The sequence below is a fragment of the Protopterus annectens genome, unplaced genomic scaffold (assembly GCF_019279795.1).
Source record: "Protopterus annectens isolate FY-2018-M unplaced genomic scaffold, PAN1.0 ctg71149_obj.part0, whole genome shotgun sequence".
Classification (NCBI taxonomy): domain Eukaryota; kingdom Metazoa; phylum Chordata; order Ceratodontiformes; family Protopteridae; genus Protopterus; species Protopterus annectens.
The window spans coordinates 1-6,120 of NW_025058775.1; the positions used below are offsets into that span (position 1 = coordinate 1).

A 6,120-nucleotide genomic window follows, 5' to 3' on the forward strand; every position below is an offset into this window, starting at 1 on the left:
CTTTAATTTAGCTAGTCATTAAGGCCGTATCCAATGTACGATCTTTGTGCCGCACAACAGAGCAATCAATATTCATAGAGGCACAAGCACGGATATTTACTAGTTTAAACGCGCTGTCAGGAAATGTCGGGGGAAGGCATGATTTGGGCGGGACTTGCTACTGCACATCCTGCGAGGTACTACACTAATACAAAGCCTTCCTTTGTAATGACGTTTAGAATCGCGAACAGCCTTTTGAAACATTTCTCAACCGTGGTTTTCTCAAGGTTTTCCGTCATTCTACGGCGCCCTTACGAATGTTGTTGTTCCGCTCAGTACCAAACGATGTATTTTCCTGATTTGCAAGGCATCACCCAGAAACTCTACCTTGTAGGGAAGGCGAATACATGACAGAGCACGAACGCTCACTTTTTTTGAATGCCATTTCTATTTTCTGGGCACTGCAGTTCATCCTAAGCATAATTTACTCGACACTACAAACAACCTTAGGCTGCTAATATAACTTTGAATAATCTTCGGGTACTGGGGACGTTGAGTTTACTTCATCCTTAGCAAAAGCAGTGCAAAGGAAATGGAGGCAGGGGACATTTTTTACATATCTGTCTAAACGTATAGCTGGATTGCACTGTTGGCGAGACCATAGTCGGCTCTTATTTTACAATGTGACAGCTTCCAAGAGACCAGATATTGAGTTCTTCAGTTTCTTTTGGTAATTATTACTCATGTGATCAATTTTCTGTGTGTGTGTGTCTCTCTCTTCTCTCTCTCTCGCTCTTTTTGGTCTTTTGACACCCACTCTACATAATGTGGCCCCCGCGTGCTACTTTCACCTCAGTTGCATATAGATTTCATTGTTTAATTCGTCACAAGCGAGACTCAGGAATGCTCTCTGCTCTGCTTCTCCAAATCTTTAGGAATCCTGGCCCAATTGGTTAGGTAATATAGTAACTCTGTATAATTTTGTGGAGAAAATTTTCATAACATATGATTTTGGGCAGTAAAATATTTATGCAGTGGGATAGTGGCATATAATACGAGTGTGTGGTGCTATAAAATAACAGTGGTGCAGCATTACCTCCTTTCCTTTAAATGAAATTAATATCTGGAGAGCATACAAGTGTAACGTTGGGTAGGAAATGTCGATTTAGCAATCGGATTAAATGAAGCAGAAACATAAGTATTGGCAAAAGTGATTTGCATACTGTTGATGGCTGTGTGTATAAAGACAGTGTAGGTATCGATATGGCCGTAGAGTATAACCGAATAACAGCATAGAAACAATTTTAGTACAGTAGATAGATCCACTTAAGCGCCAGTAGGTGATGGCTGAAGCCATTTCCCCAGTGATGTGACCTAAGTGTTTGTATCCAGCATTAGCTGGTTAATGTGAAAATGGTGCAAAAACTGAAATAGTTTAGCTTTGAAATGGCAGGGCCGGCTTGCAAGCGGTCTGGTGCTTTCTTTCGCAATTACACTGGAAGAATGTGCAATTGCACTGAAGAATGGATCTTTATTGCGGCGTCGACAAGACAAGAGACCTGCAGGTCATCTCAAAATGACTTAGTGCAAAATTTTCTGTGATGCTGCCCTCTAAAAAGCTTCGTGGTGAAAGGTGTAGTTATGAGCTCTGCTGAGTAGTGAACCCCAAAGCATTATCGGATTACATACTACTTATGTCTTGTCTCCTATGTCCTGCCACTGTACCATTTGAAGATAATCTAATAGGTCCTTGATACTCTTGTCTTTATACTGTTTCCATGCCTTCCATTGTCCCGTTTTTACTGTCCACGAAGTCAGGCTACAATGTAGTTGGGGTGGAGAGCGTGTATCATCACGAGACATGCCATGCATTGTAGCATCTGTCTCACTACTAGTCCTGCGATGTGTGTGTGTATGTGTGTGTACTTGGTCTGCCTTTTGCTCATATGCTGTACCACTGTGCCTTCAGATAGTAAGTATTCCCTTTCCTCCTGTTGTTGATGCAGGTGTCTTTTCTGCCTGTGGTTGCATCTCACTGACCAGCTCACGGCATCTGTGCTGTTTCTGTGGCTTGATTCTTGACAGAGCATCGAGTTTTCACCACTCGCCTGTGCATTCTCGTCTTCATTTCAGATCGTGTTGCCTACAGACTGCCTGAATATTGCGGTGTGTGGTATTTACCGCTAAGAGCGTTTACCACACATTGGAGCGGAAACATAGAAAATGGGAGTTTGGGGTACCTCCGGTGTGTCTTTAAAGTGCGATGGTATTATACATGAAAAATGCGGGAAGGAAACTACAAGTCTCCTGTTTGAAGGCAAAACTCCCTTTTGAAAATCCTTAACTACTTTTTTTGGGGCTTCGTCAGTCTGTTCACAAATAGGACCATGAACACAGTCAGGCTTACTAGTAATGTAAGGGGCAACCATGGCTGTTGCCACAGCCCGTATAATAGTTAACCTCCTCTTTCACCCTATCCTTCATACTCATTCAATGAAGCGGGCTGTAGAGAGGCCTGTATTCAACTGCCAATATGATTGCATCCTGAGCTTTTGACAAAAATCTATCGTGGTCTCCCATCTCAAAAATGTTCATAGCATTGGATTTCATAAGGGTTACTAAAGAAAAGCATAACCCTTACGAGGGTTGTGTAATATTCTGTAAAGAGCTTAGAATATCTCAGTAGCCACTCAAGCTACCCACATACTATCAGCAGCATTTTGTTAATCCACCTGAACTGTTAAAGTAGGCTAGCCACTAAAGTCTGTGCTGTTCCTCTGTTGTTGAGCTATTTAAAAAGATATACGGACATTGTGACAATATAGTATGTGAAGAACAATTTCTTTTAAAAGTGTAAGCTTTAAGATGAAATAATTTAATCTGTTGAATGTTGCACGGTTTTGAAATTCTTAGCGCAGATACGATCTGGCTGCAGGAATAGGATATAACTAAAGGGGCACCTGGCAGTGCAACTAGGTTAAGAGCCAAAAGACTGGTCCTTGTGTTTGTTCTTCACTTTTCTGAAATATTTACATTTGACCAATCCAAGAGTAAGCAAGAAGGGTGCCTGCAGTAGGAGGATTGATAATGAAGGAATCCCAGGAAGCTGATGTGGTGTACAAGCTCCAGCTTGAGGGATTACAGGCGCATTGCAGACGTGGGCACGTGGTAGGTCTCCTTTTGACATTGTTGGCCGACCATGTTGATGTGTAAGCATGAGCAGGTGCAAAAATGGCACAAGGTAGCATTGAGGGTGAAATTCCAAGGCAGTGATGACGTGAGTGCGATTACAGGCTTGAGAAGGCTACTTGCAGGAGCCATATTTTATCTAGAGATGATGCAATAGGTCAAGCAGCTTTGAGCTGTCATTGAAATGGAAGAAACCAAAATGGCGTTCTTAGGCTCTGTTGCTTAACCAGCATGGTAACCTCCCGGGGGGAGATTACCATTCACTGGAAATACTGCAGCCACCAAGGTTGATGCGTGGGGAAGTGGATAGAACAAGCCCCTATTATCTCCCTGTCCCACAAAATCGAACAGCCTTCTTTTAATATATGGTCCCCCAAATAAGGGACATATCGAATATTAAACTTGATAAGAACGAAGATACCACTTGATCTTAGCCAAAAGGCCGAAGCGATAGCCAGAAGCGTTCTACTTCGGCAGTGTGCTTATGAAAGTGCTACGACTCACTACGCTGACGGAGAAGCCACTTTTCCGGGGAGTACAAAGAGGGCGAAAGCAGTCATGCGCGTAAAGAAGGTTGCCCACTAGGTTCCGTCTCTGGCCGGCCAGTTGTTTGGAAGCCTACAAATTAGAGCAGTATAAGCTGCCTCTTCCAGCTTCCCCTCGGCATGCTGAGGTAAAAGGACTGGTCCTCATTGCACCAAAGCACCAGCTGAAGCTCAGCTCCAGGAAAAGAAAGAAACCGAAAATGGGGGTAGTGATTAGTTATTTGTAACAAGCGCCAGAGCAATTACGGGATATAAAAGCATGTCACATTTCCATCTACCTCTCCTGGAATTAGCAGTCATTGCTTTTTCACAATTAATATATTTTGCGGCTGTTCTGTAAGAATGTTTATTATAATGTAGCAAGAATACAAGCTGAAGGTGGCTATGTTTTTGCATAGGTTTTTTGGGCTATGTAGAGGGTTTGTGTCATTGGAACGTCTTTGTGTTCTAGCGGGCTGAGCCTTATGCATGCCACAGAAAGGAAAGTTCTAAATAACCCGTGTTCTCCTAGACCCAGCTTCTGTGATTCCTGTGTTAAAAAGATAACATGAAACTGTCCTTTTAAGCTGTTTTTTTCTTGCAGTGACTTTACAATACACATGACACTTGAACGGAAAAATATCAACAATACAAAAAGTCCATTTCCTAGTTTCTGTTTTGTATTCTGGGATCCTCCTAGCGTTGAAAGGCAACTAAACATGTGATAGCTGCATTAGGTCTGATTTTTCTGTCGGCAGCGTACAATACACGTGCCAGACAAAACAAATATCACGGGTTGCAAAACCAATCGTCACCAAATTGTCCCAAGATGGATCAGGCCGAGCCGCGATATTCTGTCTTCACTTAACTTTGACCATGACTCACCCGGTTGCTCATCAACTTTGTCACGGCTGCTGCAGGAGCCCTCACTTACCAGTACAGGGCATGCGATGTGACACTCCGCCAGTTATTATCAGCATGGCAGGCTCCTGCCAGGACCCTCCTTACCACTACAGGAGCCGCCCGATGTATCAGATAGCTATTATCAGCATGCGGGACCCCTCGCACCACTGCGGGAGCCGCCAGCGATGTGACATCACGCTATTACCAGATCGCGGCTCAGCAGGAACTTTATGTCACTGCTTCACCGTTCCAGAAGATCTAGTTTTGCTTGTGGACAAGTCTGTGTGTGGACTTTAGGCCTCATTATTACGGAAATGAAACTACGCTTATCTTGGAGAAATTAAGCCGAATGCCTACAGCATCTTGCTTTAGCCCTGATGACATTTTTAGTTTAATGCTTTAGTGTGATAGTACTAGTTTGCTGGCTTATCTTTTTATTCTGTTGCTTTCCCCACTTTCCTCATCAGTTTTTTCCTGCATCTGCACGTTAATCGAGGACTACATATAGCGGTGGTGATTTATTCACCTGTGGAGGAAAAATCTACTTGCCACAACCACGGGTTAGAAAAACTAAAGCATATATGCGCTCAACCGTCATCAAATTTTCACAGAATGTCCAGATTTTTGCCTCATAGTTTTGCTCTGTTCACTCAAAATATTTATGTTTTTCTGGCAAATCACTGAAGATTGACGTCACTAAATAAGGACATACATTTGAGTTTCATACTGCATATCTTTCAGAAAGTGCATATTAACAAAGATCCTATCACTCTAAGAACTTTCTAAGTTTGTAAGAGCAATACTTCAGATCTGTCCCCCATTATTTTAGGCTTTGACCATATTTCTTGCTCTAAGAGGTTGAGAGGTATGTTGGTTACTCATACAATCTGTGGTTTTCTTGTCTTCTAGAAGTCACTAAATAATATGCATTTGAGTTTCAGACGCTATATCCTCCAGAAAATGCATGCTGCACCAGAAAGAGTCAAAGCCAGAGTCCCAAGTAAAATTAAGCTGTCATGGCGGACATCCAGCATTAACAAACTTTACAATGCACGTAAAATGTTGCTGTCGGAGAAAACAAAGCCTAGGCCCCAACAATGGAAAAGCACCCTCCTCAACAAATAAGACAACTTGTCAAATCCTCTAAGGGCTCCTCCGAGAGAAACTTAGCAAGCGCAGCCGAGGATAACCACAAGGCCTTTTACAGCTACGTACGTAGCCTAAAAGGTAGGACCCAAGCATATGCAGAACTAGTGACCAAGGGTGTCACACACACTGACCCCCACAGTTTTTTGAGTCTGTGCGTGTGGTTCTCCTTTAAGAATACTGAGTGAGCATTGAGACAGTTTACTGGGCAGTGTATTCTACCTGATTAAACACGCGTTATCAATCTGTACATGTCATTTTTTCACACAGTTATACCTTATCCATTGTAATTTCTGTATGTTATACTTCATTGAATGTTATGTATCGCAAGCGATCCATGTGCAGGTAAGTAACAAAGAAGAAATAATTATTGTAACTG

The 6,120-nt window shown here is 42.6% G+C and overlaps 1 pseudogene; it reads right to left on the reverse strand.

The window, feature by feature from the left end:
- Window positions 1-3,416: 3,416 nt before the first annotated feature.
- On the reverse strand, window positions 3,417-3,620 carry LOC122792125 (annotated as a pseudogene).
- Between the last annotated feature and the right edge of the window lie 2,500 nt (window positions 3,621-6,120).